The following is a 14,998-nucleotide window of genomic DNA, read 5'->3' as shown; positions in this document are numbered from 1 at the left end:
GAACTGAATTCATGATTGGAAAAATGAGAAACTGAGGGAAACCAAAATTGACAGATTCATCCATCACTTTGTGTAAATCAAATTGGCACAAAGCTGGCCGATATTTTCCTTATAGGGCTCTCTCCTCCTTTCATCTTCCCCATCTTCAAAACCTCTGAATATTTATAAGGGGGGGGAGGTCTCCTTTACATTTCCCCCTTGTACACCAGTGTTTGCATATTTTTCAGCTTTATGGATTTCATAACGAGTTAGATATATCATTTATGAAGACTATCACGAGAGGTTGGAAATCATTCCAGCTCCCTGGCATTTCTTCCACAGGGAACCAAGCAGTGGAAACAGGTTAGTACACTGTGTGGAGTCATCCTTCTCCAATACACTTTCTCTTGTAGGGAAACCTGCAGTTGCTGTTTGACTCCAACTCCCATCAGCCCCAGCCAGCCTGGCCAATTGACATAGATGATGGTAGTTGCAGTCCAACAGCTTCTGGATGGCTACAGGTTCCCTATCAGTGCTGGATGAATTTTTCATATTCCCTGTCTAATGGATCTCCATACTGGGCTCCCCTGAAGCAGGGCACACTCAAGTCATTCTGCTGCCTGAGGTACCTCACCCATGCAAATGCTAACCAGACTACCAGATGACTCTTAATTTGGTGAAGGCATCAGGCTAGCTTGGGGAGGGACACAGGGCAGGCTATGTGGTACCACGTCTGCTGCCCACCCATAGCATCTGCCTACTGGGAGAGCTACTTTTACCCAGGAACTAGTGCTGTGGGCTGGCTGAGTTGTCAACTGAGAAGCACTGAGTTTGAATCCTGCACCAAACATAAACACAGCAAGTAGTCTCAGGCAAGCCTTTGTTCTTTCATCCTCATCCGGCCTCTTCATCTGCAACAATCCTGCTTTCTCTTACAGAATTGGACAACTCTGTTAACACATGGGAGGTGCTTTGAAGAGTCATAGAAAAGTCACAGGTTGCACAAGTAGCGTGTCAAATTGACTAGCGACTCTGGACGGTCAGAGGTTGCCCTGAAATTAGAAGAAGGGCACAGGGATCAGGTGATACAGAGGTGATGGAAGGTGAGGGGTTTGGAAGTATGACTCCACCCTCCCAATTTTAATCTCCAAATCTGTGTGCAGCGAATTCCCCCCTCCCCCACTAGACTCTGGATTTTCATGGCAGCAAAAAATCAGTGAAAGGCTTGTGGTGAAAGGAGATTTACCACTGGCAGTATCAGACACAGGCAGGGATGAAGATGTTCATCCAGTTCACGTACCCAAATGCAGCATTGTTTTGAGATTTGCATTTCTCTGAAATTTGCAATGCAGTTCTCCAAAAACAGCAACAACAAATGTGTACAAAATGTGCGCATTACAGGAAAATGTGCATAACATGCATATCTTAGTGGAAATGCCATGCAGAAATTCACAAAATTAGGGAGAGTTGCTTGCAAAAGACGTCTATATTAGGAAAAATGCACACTGAAGTGCTGACAAATTTACATAGAGATTTTTAAAATCTGTATCTAATGCAAAAACATAGTAAACCGAAATTAAGATTGGAACAATGAGATACAGAACTTGACTAGTGATTTATCAATCACTAGCAACACAGAATATTGAACCTCTGGATCTCGGGTGGTACTGTGGTTTAAAACCACTGAGAATCTTGGGCTTGCTGATCGTAAGGTCAGCAGTTCAAATTTGCACGGCGGGGTGAGCGCCCGTTGCTCCATCCCAGCTCATGCCAACCTAGCAATCTGAAAGTGCAAGTAGATAAATAAACCTTCCTGCAGTGGGAAGGTAAACGGAGTTTCTGTGCACTCTGGACTTGTCACAGTGCTCCATGTGCCAGTAGTGGTCAGTAGTCCTCCATGTGCCACATGAGGGCCAGTAGTCCTCCATGTGCCACATGACCTGGAAAGCTGTCTGTGGACAAACGCCGGCTCCCTTGGCCTGAAAAGCGAGATGAGCACCACACCCCATAGTTTCCTTTGACTGGATTTAACTGTCCAGAGGTCCTTTAATTTTAGGTAAAGGTAAAGGGACCCCTGACCATTAGGTCCAGTCGTGACCGACTCTGGGGTTGCGGCGCTCATCTCGCTTTATTGGCCGAGGGAGCCGGCGTACAGATTCCAGGTCATGTGGCCAGCATGACTAAGCCGCTTCTGGCGAACCAGAGCAGCGCATGGAAACGCCGTTTACCTTCCCAGAGTGGTACCTATTTATCTACTTGCACTTTGAGGTGGTTTCGAACTGCTAGGTGGGCAGGAGCAGGGACCGAGCAATGGAGCTCACCCCATTGCGGGGATTCGAACCACCGACCTTCTGATCAGCAAGTCCTAGGCTCTGTGGGTTAACCCACAGCGCCACCCTTGTCCCCCTACCCATTAACTCCTGGTCACTCATACCACAACATTGAAGGACCCAGACATGCCATTTTGTATAGCATGGAAGACAGGAAAGCAAGTTCTTTCATAACGCCAAGCCCTGAAGGAGCAACAAGGTGGTTCTTGAGGGTAGTGGATGCTGAAACGAAGAAAGGTTGATGCAGAAGATACAGTGATCACCACCAATAGGCATATAATTCACCACCATGAGAATAGGATGCTGGACTAGATGGGCAATTGCTTGACCCAAAGGGCTGTTACCTTCTTAAAATGCCACTGATCTCCCGTGAGTTGTATTCAACATAGCACTAAGGAAATTGTTGCACCCCTGCAAGCATTTCTGGAGAGACTGCAACACAATGCTGATGAGGACTAAAGGACAAAAAGAGACCTCAATGCAGAAATGTGGAGCACTGAACTTAAACGTGGAAAAACGAGAAACCGAGAGGAACCAAAGTTGATAGATTGCCCCACATCCGACCACAAGGTTGTCTAATACCAACCATTCTGTGCTAAGGAATTCAGAAGTAGGAAGGAGAAAACACTACCAGGCAGCTATTTTTGTTTCAACTAAGCTGTCCCATCTACTGCTACGCTGCCATGCATATCAGAGAGAAAACAGATTCATGTTTGTCCAGGAAGCCTTTGCACTCTTGCTTAAGCATTCTCATTATGACATCTTGTGCTTTCTCGAACCTTGTAAGGCTCTCATTGTGCAAACAGCCTGCCTAAGGATAAACCTCCTGTCCATTTCCCATATTGACATCAGGCAGGAGCCTTCCCTGGAATCTGTTTGGTGACTGATAAAAACATGTTTGTTTAGGCAAACCAATCCAGTATGCATGTGTTTCAGTTTGCGTTTTTAAAAAAATCTTATTGTTGATTTATATATTTTTTGAAAGTTTTAAATAGTTGTTTTTAACTGTTTTTACTGATGACTTCATTGAGTTTTTCATTTTGTAAATTGCTTTGAGGTTGTTGTTTTACAGGTTTTATGAAAAGTAATAAATAAAATAAAGTAAGTAAATACGTTAAAGTATGGAAAGATGAGAGCAGCTTATTCTCAACTAAAGCTTGACTCAAGTCTTGTGGTTATGTTTTGAGGAAAATCTTGCTTTGAGCCTCTGCCGTTCATTGCTTTTGGCTATACACAATAAATTGATTGTCACATGATTTTTGTCTTTGCTTTTTTAAACTTTGTTTTTAGCTAAGGGATGCTTTGGTCAAGTCCATGATTTAGAATCATGTCCCAACTTTCCCCACTCATCCCTGTAGCAATTTTTTTTTAAAAGAAAGAAAGAATCACCATGCAACTTAAAAAATCAACAACCAAACCAAACACTTCTCTTAAGTAAAGGTAAAGGGATCACTGACCATGAGGTCCAGTCGCAGACGACTCTGGGGTTGCGGCGCTCATCTCGCTTTATTGGCCGAGGGAGCCGGCGTACAACTTCCTGGTCATGTGGCCAGCATGACTAAGCCGCTTCTGGCAAAGCAGAGCAGCGCACGGAAACGCCGTTTAAAAAGAAAGAATCACCATGCCCCTTAAAAAAAAACCAATCAAACCAAACAAACGCTTCTCTTAGTACTCCCTAAATGCCACAGACTCCTGGACTTCCACACTTCCTGAAATGGTCATTGGCAAGGTAGGGAGGTCATGATGTAATGGCGTCTTCTAGGCATTTCAGGAAGTGCATGAGGCCGGCTTTGCAAAGACAGGCACAAAGCCATAAATTGAAAAACAAACAAACAAACTTGAAAAAAACAACAACACCCGCCACTCAACCATCTTGTATCATTATACAAATGATAGAGCAAGAAGAAACAAACCCGGCACACCTCCATGGAGATGCCCTAAATTCTCGAACCTTTTTATCCCTTCTACCCTACCCACCATCAAACACCAGTAAAAACATGGCAGAAATTATTGGCACCACACTAAAATTGTGAACCATCTTTGGAATAGTCTTCAAAGGCAGCCCAACATGTAATGCAATGCAATGCAGTAGTCTAATCTGGATTATGACTAATCATGGCCATGGTATCTATGCCAAAGAGATAGTTTTGGAATATTGAACAACAACAACAACAACAATAATAATAATTACAGTGGTACCTCGGGTTACATACGCTTCAGGTTACAGACGCTTCAGGTTACAGACTCTGCTAACCCAGAAATAGTATATCGGGTTAAGAACTTTGCTTCAGGATGAGAACAGAAATCGGGCTCTGGCAGCGTGGCAGCAGCAGGAGGCCCCATTAGCTAAAGTGGTGCTTCAGGTTAAGAACAGTTTCAGGTTAAGAATGGACCTCCGGAACAAATTAAGTACTTAACCCGAGGTACCACTGTTTTGAAATCGTACTCATAATGCTTTGTTTATTTCTTATATAGGCAATTCCCCAATTGCACACAATCGGCACACATGCGACCACTGACATGCATGCTGTTTTCAGCACTGTAAGGGGGCAGGGCAGAACAGGGCAGGCTTATGCACGTCCCATTGATGTGCACGGTGACTTGGAACATAATCATGATTTAAATGGGGAGTTGCCTGCATTGCATTTTATTGCATTACAATTTGAATCGTATCGAATTCCATGTAGTTCAGCTTGTAAGTATCCTCCACAGATATGCCACGGACCACCTGAATGAAGCTTGTGGACCTCTGGTGGTCTGAGGGCCACAGTTGGGGAACTCCTGTTCTACTGCATTCACATGTAATTGTGCCTAATTCAGCTTTTGTATATTGAAATGAACAGCAGATCATTGTAACAGGAAAAGGGGAACCTTCCGTTCTGCAGTATTAAAGGGCTTTTCTCTGACGTAGCCCTTAAACTGTGCAGGTGCATTTCAAACAAGACTGCAAAAATAAAATAAAATAAAATAAAATAATCCTTCCTTTGTTTACCCCTGACTCCAGCCTCAATCCTTGCTATTTCTTTTTATTATTTTTTTTTTTTAAATATATATTTATTAAAGTTTTTCACATAAAACATATATTATATAAACACAAATCAACATTGTCCATTTAGCATCTTTCAATTGTTACATAAGACTCCCCCACACCTCCCACATACACTTGCATCATTATTAAATTAGTTTCAAACAAATTATTATTTTACTCATAATCTTAATTTAGTTAGCATATAATTCATCCTTAAATCTAATTTAGTGATAGACAGTTATTTTCGGCTCTGGCATCCGATTCAGCACTCAACCAAATTACAATATTTTTGTAAATAAGTCTTAAATTTCTTCCAATCTTCTTCCATCCTTTCTTCTCCCTGGTCTCGAATTCTGCCGGTCATTTCGGCTAACTGCATGTAGTCTATCAGCTGCATCTGCCATTCTTCCACAGTGGGTAGCTTCTGCGTTTTCCAATTCTTGGCGATCAATATTCTTGCTGCTGTTGTTGCATACATAAAGAATGTTCTGTCCTTTTTTAACACACCCTGGCCTACAATACCCAAGAGAAAGGCCTCTGGTTTTTTGGTAAAGGTGTATTTAAACACCTTTTTTAATTCATTATATATTGTCTCCCAGAAGGCCTTCACTCTAGGGCATGTCCACCAGAGGTGGAAAAATGTTCCTTCATTTTCCTTACATTTCCAACATTTACTATCAGACGAATGGTATATTTTGGCTAATTTAACAGGAGTCATGTACCATCTATACATCATTTTCATCACATTTTCCTTCAATGCATTACATGCAGTGAAGTTCAACCCAGAGGTCCACAACCTTTCCCAATCTTCAAACATAATATTATGCCCAATGTCTTGAGCCCATTTTATCATTGTTGATTTTACCATTTCGTCTTGTGTGTTCCATTTCAGCAGCAAGTTATACATTTTTGAAAGTACTTTAGTCTTAGGTTCTAACAGTTCAGTTTCTAACTTTGACTTTTCCACTTGGAATCCTAACTTTTTGTCATTTTTAAACAATTCTTTAATCTGAGCATAGTGTAACCAGTCTCGCACTTTGTCTCTCATCTTTTCTAAACTCTGCAATTTCCAGTTGTCTCCATCCTTTTCTAGTATTTCCCAATATTGGGAAATACCTTGGTACTGCCGGAGGCGGCGCGACCGGCAATGGCTGCCTTCTCCGACTGAGGAGAAGGAGCTCCGCTGCGAAAGGGTCGTCCGCTACGGCAAAGCGGAGACCCAATTAGGCAAACCACAGGTAGCAGAAGCCTGTGGTCCCGGGACCCGGCGGGCGCCAAAAGCAGCCCCCAAAACGTTGAAGGAACCCCGTAAGGGGCTCCGGATCGCGGAGGGGGTAGCGGCGCTGTGGGTCGTTCCGCAAACAGCGGAGTGAAGCCGCATTGCTGTTCCCGGTCAGCGCTGTCCTTTCTTCCTGCAACTTTTCGGAACTTTGGAAACTACAACCCGTGAGTAAATTTGGACGATGAAAACTTTCTGAAACTTTTATCAACTTTTTGAAACTTTTGAGAACTTTTCTGAAACTTTCAAAACTTTTTTAAAAAAGTGGAAATTTGGCTGAAAACGGAGTGAGGATAAGCAGGAAGCCTGCCTCCCACTATACTGAACTTTAAGCAAAGAGCAGGAGGAGTGGAGACAAAAAGTTATGCTTTAACCAATTGCCGGCACCCTTAAAAGCAGATTTCTGAGTGAAAGACTTTGAGCTATTGATTCTTCTAGGGATAGTTGGGGTGCACTGATATTCTTCTTCTGTGGTACCAGTGGATTACAAAATAAGTAAGAACCCCTGGTGCTGGAGCTGCCTGGCTGAGCACCAGTCTGCAACTTTGGTTACATTGAACTCAATTTTGAAACATTCTGAGCTGGAATTGAACACATTGAAACTGATGCAGTCAAGGCACTGTAGAAACATTGTTTTGCTTTAAGTTTACTCTGCTAAAAATAATACACTGTGGAGGCTGTGGACATGGACTTAAATTTACAAGTTTAACTTGGATTTGATCTTTTCCCTGAAGACGTATTAAGCTCCCTCTAGAGGATTTTGGACTTACAGCAGTGACTTTGTTTTACTTTCCCTTTCCTGGCCTTTGTTTGACTACTGCACCTGGGACTTCACTCTCTCATGGGAACAACTTGGATTGACCTTGGATTACAGACAACTCTGGAATGAGTGGCGCAAGGAGAAGAGGAAGAACTAAACAAACAACTTTAACTTTATCTGCAGCCTCACAGCGTAGATCATCTGTGCCGGCCTTGCCTTCCGCTTTGCCTCCAGACATAGAGGCGGCCTCCCTATTACAAACAGGGGAGGGTGAGACAGAGGAGCTGCACTTGGAAGATATGGCTTCAGGGACAAGTAGCTCTGTCTTGGATAAAATCTTGGAGAAGTTAGAGGTTTTGGACAAGAAGGCTGACCTACATACAGCTAAAATTGATCAGAACACAGAAAGTTTGAACAAGTTGACTGGGCAAGTGGCACAGAATGCCCAGGCTATTGGAGAATTAAAGGAGGCTGTAGGTGAAAACCGTAAACTGGCTGAAGATACTGGTCAAAGAGTGGAAAAACTTGAGAAAGAAGTAAGACCACTTAGCAAACAAGTTGGAGAACACCAGATTCATTTTTTGATGTCAGAACTGCGAAGTAAGGAGACCAACTTGAGGATACGGTCGATTCCAGAGGTGGAAGAAGATAATTTTACTGAATTCCTAACTAAGGAAATTGCCAAGTTTTGGAATCTAGAGGAAAAAGACTTCAAAATAGTATCTGCTTTTAGGCTTGGCAGAGTCAAAAGGATAGAGAGGCCCAGAGACTGCTTGATAACATTGAGATCAAAGGAGGAAAGGGACAAGATTTTGGGCCTGCACTACGAAAGGTCACTAGACATTTTGGGCAAGAGAATTGAAATTTACAAGGACATCCCTAGACAGTTGCTGGATCTCAGATCTAACTACACAGAACTGGCAAGATTGTTAAGAAGCAACGCAATCTTCTTCAGGTGGGAGTTTCCACAAGGATTATCCTTTACCTATAGAGGGAGAAAGATCAAAATTAAAACAGCGGAAGACAGAGACAAATTTCTGGGAGCACACGGAGAAGACCTCCATAAAGGACTTGGATTGCCAGCGCCGGAACCCCCAGGGGAACCCGCCCCCTCGGATCCTCAAGGACCAGAGAACAAGGTACCACCCCAGAAAGAATAACCGGACTTGCCCAGGATGTCTCTGCAGCTTTTGAGTTGGAACATAAATGGCTGTAACAGCCCCGAAAAAAGGTCTAAAATCTTTCATATATTAAAAAAGGAACAATTGGACATTATATGTTTACAAGAAACACATGTGATTAGGCTCCATAGAAAGGTGTTAATAAATAAAAGGCTTGGTCAAGAATTTATATCATCGGACATAGTCAAGAAGAGAGGTGTAGTGATCTATGCAAAAGAGAGCCTTTCACCAAAATTTCTCTTTAAAGATGAAAGTGGAAGAATCCTCGCAATAGAAGTACAATATCAAGGAGAAAAAATTTTGATATTAGGAATTTATGCTCCAAATGAAGGCAAATCAGACTTTTATAAGAAATTGCACGAGACTATGCTGGACTATCTGGATTATAACAACGTCATCATGATGGGGGACATGAATGGGGTCGTATCAACGAACATGGATAAGTCATTGAATCAAAACATCACTAAAGAAGGAAGATTACCTAAGACTTTTTTTGAAATGACCGACAATATGGACTGGGTTGACATTTGGAGAGTCAGAAACCCCTTGGGAAGAGAGGGAACATTCTTTTCTGAAGCCCAACTGACCTGGACACGAATCGACCAAATATGGATAACTAGAAGTCTGGCACCTAAGGTGAGGAAGGTGGAAATCTGCCCCAAAACATGCTCCGACCATAACGCCTTGAGAATGGATATGACACTGACTCCAACCGGCTCCTTTAGATGGAAGATGAATGATGGCCTGCTTAGAGATCAAAGAATTGTAAAGAAGGCCCAAAAAACCTTAAAGGACTATTTTGAGATTAATTTGAATACTACGGTGGAAAAAAGAACTATCTGGGACGCAAGCAAAGCTGTGATGAGAGGGTTCCTGATTCAACAGAATTCCTTAAAGAAAAGACTGCAAAATGAAAAGAAAGATAAAATTTTGGAAAGCATCAAAGAGTTGGAGAAGAAGTTAAGATCTAACCCGAAGTCCCAACCGATCCTGAGAGAAATCAAACTTCATCAGACACAATATTCTAAATTGATAAATCAGGAAATAGAATGGAAGATTAAAACAATGAAACAAAAAACTTTTGAATCGGCTAATAAATGTGGGAAACTGCTAGCCTGGCAGTTGAAAAGAAGACAAAGATTAAATACAGTAACGAACTTAGAGGTTGAAGGAAGGAACATCCAGAATCCGGGAGAGATTAGAAAGTGTTTCCAGAGATATTTTAAAAAGTTATACACTCAAGGGCCACAAGATGAAACAGAGATTACACAATTTTTGAAGAGAAATGGACTAGCAAAGCTGTCAGAAGAAAACAGAACAATTTTGAATGGCAAAATAACACGACAAGAGATCGAGCAGGCCATCCAGAGTTTGAAACAGGGCAAATCACCAGGACCAGATGGACTGACCTCTAACTACTACAAGATATTGAAGGACTACTTGATACAGCCACTGTTGGAGGTCAGTAACGAAATAATGGAGGGGAAGAAGGCGCCTGAATCGTGGAAAGAAGCATTTATCACATTGATTCCAAAGTCGGAAACTGAGAAGACACAACTTAAGAACTACCGTCCCATCTCCCTTTTAAATGTGGATTACAAAATATTTGCAGATGTTCTGGCACGAAGATTTAAGAAAGTTCTAAGTGAGATAATCCATAAAGACCAGGCAGGCTTTCTCCCGGGCAGACACATGTTTGCTAATACAAGGAACATTATAGACATATTGGAACTTTTACAAACAAACATAAACACTAAAGCAGTCTTAATTTTCATAGACGCGGAGAAGGCCTTTGACAACATATCCTGGAGATTTATGAAGGGGAACCTAAAAGAAATGGGAGTGGGACGGGGGTTTGAGAATGGGATTGATGCAATATATTCAGAACAAAAGGCCAAACTGATAGTTAACAATGTGGTTACTGAAGAGTTCAAAATTGAAAAAGGCACACGACAGGGCTGCCCGATTTCCCCATTACTGTTCATTTCGGTTCTGGAAGTGCTACTGAATATGATTAGGGGGGACCGGTTGGTGGAGGGGATCCAGGTCGGAGCGAAACAATATAAACTTAAAGCTTTTGCAGATGACCTAGTTCTGACATTACAGGAGCCGGAATCTAGTACGAAAAATGTATTACAACTGATACAAAACTTTGGTCGAGTGGCCGGATTTAAGCTAAATAAACAAAAAACTAAGGTGTTGGGGAAGAACTTGACAGATACTGAGTTGGAACGGTTTCAGAAAGAGACAGATTTAAATGTGGTTAAAAAAGTCAAATAGGGGTAAATATAACAGCAAAAAATCTGAGTCTATTCAAAGACAATTATGAAAAATGCTGGTCAGAAATTAAGAGAGACTTGGATAGTTGGTCAAGATTAAGACTTTCTTTGTTAGGCCGAATAGCTGCCATCAAGATGAATGTATTACCAAAAATGTTATTTTTGTTTCAGACATTACAGATTGTAGATAAGACAGAGTGCTTCCGGAGGTGGCAGAAAGACATATCTAAATTCGTCTGGCAGGGCAAAAAGCCCAGAATTAAATTTAAAATATTAACAGATGCAAAAGAAAGAGGGGGCTTTGCCCTGCCAGACTTAAAGTTGTACTATGAAGCTGCAGCTTTCTGCTGGCTAAAAGATTGGCTACTTCTTGAAGATACGGATGTCTTGGATCTGGAAGGTTTTAACAATGCATTTGGATGGCATGCGTATTTATGGTATGACAAAGCTAAGATAAATAAGGCCTTTAAGAACCATATTGTTAGAAAATCAGTTTTTAATGTCTGGATAAAATACAAAGACTTACTGGAGAACAAAACTCCGAGGTGGCTGTCACCCCTGGAGGCCAAGGCTCGAAAAAGAGCCAATATGGAGGCCAACTGGCCAAAATATTGGGAAATACCTTGCTATTTCTTTTTAACTTCTCTGGCCTTTGTACTCAACTTGACCTTTTAGGTGTATTTGTACCGGAAACTTAAAATAAAAATAAAAACCCTGTGTGACGGGGAGAAAGCCAACCTCAAATGTTACACTGACTTAAAAATCTTTTAGGAAAATATCACTGGCACGACCTTACCTATTAACAGGTTTTTTTTAAATGAAGATTCACTTGGAACCTGAAGGGGAAAGCTTACCAAATGTCAAGGAAACTTGCCTTTGTTATGCCCTAACGCACCACAATCTGGAACATTTTATTCCAGTTAATGCAACTGTACTTTAATTTCCCTTGGCTGGGTAACTTCAAGGGATTTGGAAGCCTTCAGTTGCAAAGTTACCCCTGAGAGACACACATTTCCTTTTTCCATAGAAGCAACTGCCAGAAATGTGGTTTTTGACAAATTTCTCCTGTGCATGATGCCCTCAACTGATTTACAGTTGCTCAAGCAAATGAACAGGAGGCGCCCCGATTTTTTTGTTATGCCAAATTGCTGGCCTCAGGCTTTAAATTAACCAGGGAAGTTGTATTGCTTTTCAAAGAGCACCAGGGTGCCTGTACAAATGGCCAAGGTGGTAATTGCATTTTTGGCTGTGTGTGCCGTTTCCCTGCTTACAAATAGTTCCTGTGCTTAGAAAGAGGTGTGAAAAATTAAAGGCTTTTCAGTGCAGTGAATTTGGTTATTAAATGTGCTTCAAGAGGGATGTTTGCAGCGCATGCACACACCAATGCCTGCACACACAGAGACACTCTCTCTCTCTCTCTCTCTCTCTCTCTCTCTCTCTCTCTGTGTGTGTGTGTGTGTGTGGCAACTGCAAGGAATGCAAACAGATTTATTTCCTCCCTCTCAGTTCCTTCTGCAGTCTGCAATTTCAGAACTTCTCTAAAGAAACTGGCATGTGCTGATGACCAGTGTTGGTACAGCGGTACCTCGTTTTAAGTCCGTCATGTTGGTGGTCCATTCCATGGAATGTCCGTGGCAAAAATGGAAGTACCGGAACTTGTTACTTCCAGGTTTGCTGCTTGTGCATGCACAGAAGTGCAAAACTGCTCCATGCCCATGTGCAGAGCGATGCTCTGTTGAGTGTCCCTTTCGCTGAGCATCCAGGGCTCTGGAACGGATCCTGGACTCAAAACAAGGTACCACTGTACTGGGTTTTGCCTGAGAGCAAAAATTCACAACGAATTTGCACGGGGGACATCAAAGGAATTTTGAGAAAAGAGAAATGAACTAAACTAACCAGAGTTTATTGTGGGGCTTTATCGTGCATCTTACCTGTGGACTTCAGAAAATAAATGCAGGAAGAGATATGCTTTGCATGGCTGTCTGAAATCCTCGAGAGCTACTGCTAGTCTGTGTAAATAGTACCGAGCTATAAGGACCAATGGTTTGACTCAGTATATAGCAGGTTTCTCTAGCCATGCTGAAGAGTTACAACATTCAGAGGTTTGTGGGCAGCCAATATACTTCTGTCATGTCCTTCCCTTTCCCCCTCCTGAAATGCCCTGTTCTGTTTCCTTTTGATTTTACTTGCAGAATCACAGACTTGGTGGAAGATTGTCAATAGCACCACTTAGTGGCCAGGTCTTCCTGGCTCGCCGGCTGCAAATGTTTCACTTTTTAAATTGCAACTGAGTGGGCACAAGTAAATTAAAATAATTAGTTATATAGGGGGCAAGGGAGGCAGTCTCTCATCCCCATTACCCCCCCCCACCTGCCCAGTATTTAGTATCCAATGCTATTTCTTCTCAGGGACATATACTACAAAAAGTAATCCAAACCCTTAAACATAAGAACATAATAATAATAGCCTGCTGGATCAGGCCAATGGCCCATCTAGCCCTTCATCTTGTTCTCACAGTGGCCAACCAGATGCCTGCAGGAAACATTTAAACAGGATATGAGCAAAACAGCATTCTGCCCACCTGAATTGCCCAGCAGCCGGTATTCGGAGGAATAAAAAAGGTAAAGGGACCCCTGACCATTAGGTCCAGTCGTGACCGACTCTGGGGTTGCGGCGCTCATCTCGCTTTATTGGCTGAAGGAGCTGGCGTACAGCTTCCGGGTCATGTGGCCAGCATGACTAAGCCCCTTCTGGCGAACCAGAGCAGCGCACGGAAACACCGTTTACCTTCCCGCCTGAGCGGTACCTGTTTATCTACTTGCACTTTGATGTGCTTTTGAACTGCTAGGTGGGCAGGAGCAAGGACCGAACAACGGGAGCTCACCCCGTCGCGGGGATTCGAACCGCCGACCTTCCGATTGGCAAGCCCTAGGCTATGTGGTTTAACCCACAGCACCCATTTGGAGGAATACTGCCTCTGATAGTATGTGTATATATGAATGACCAACTCCAACTCCTCGAAAGATTCCATCAAAGGTGTCTCCAAATATTTTACACATCTCTTGGGATGACAGGCAAACTAATGCCAGTGTACTGGAAGAAGCAAAGATCACCAGCAATGATTCTTCAACATCAACTTCGTTGGTCTGGTCATGTTGTGCGGATGCCTGATTATCGTCTTCCAAAGCAACTACTCTATTCCAAACTTAAAAATGGAAAGCGTAATGATGGTGGTCAACAAAAGAGGTTTAAAGACTCTCTCAAGGCAAAACTAAAAATATATATAGTATAAACACTGGCAAGTGGGAAACACTGGCCTGCGAGCGCTCCAACTGGAGAACAGCCTTTACTAAAGGTGTCATGGACTTTGAAGACACTTGAACTCAGGATGCAAGGGAGAAACGTGCTAAGAGGAAGGTACGCTTGGCAAATACACACCGTGATCAACTCCCACCTAGAAACCATTGTCCCCACTGTGGAAGAACATGTGGATCCAGAATTGGCCTCCACAGTCACTTATGGATTCATTGTTAAAACTGTGTTCATAGAAGACAATCTTACTCGGCTATGAACGATCGCCAAAGAAAGAAGAAGATACGAATTACCCACTTTATAGTAGCCCCAAGAGGCTATCAAAGCAGCTTACAAAGGATACAGCCACACCCACCCACCCACCCACCCAAGAGGGCTCTTGTGGCCAAATCCTGCCTGCCAGTTTCCCACAGGTGTCTGCTGGCCACTGTGAGAACAGGATGCTGAATTAGATGGACAGGCTCTTCGTATGTCCGTATGGTGCTGGGGTTATTCCGGTGAGATTTCCTGTTTCCATCTTTGGTCTTCCTTGATTTTGCCCCTCAGAGGCTCCCCCTACTGGGCAGATGAGCTCAATGAAGAAAGAGAATGGAGCTGAGGAGATGGTATTTATTCCATCTGTGATGGAGGCAACTGCTTGCAAATGCTGTAGTTGCATGGCAACTGCTCACAAATGTCTTCTGAGGACTTCATAGCCAAAAAGAAAAGAAAAGAAAGACAAGAAAAAGGTTTCAAAATGAATCATCTTACAACAGATTACTTTTTCTTGCATCTTCACAGTTGCAATCGAATCTGTAGCTACGAATCTGTCCATTTTGGTTTCTCTCAGTTTCTCGTTTTTGCCAATTTA

Source organism: Podarcis muralis, chromosome 5 (genome assembly GCF_964188315.1).
Source record: "Podarcis muralis chromosome 5, rPodMur119.hap1.1, whole genome shotgun sequence".
NCBI lineage: Eukaryota > Metazoa > Chordata > Lepidosauria > Squamata > Lacertidae > Podarcis > Podarcis muralis.
The sequence above is the reverse complement of the archived record's forward strand: the minus strand, read 5'-3'. Positions refer to the sequence as shown.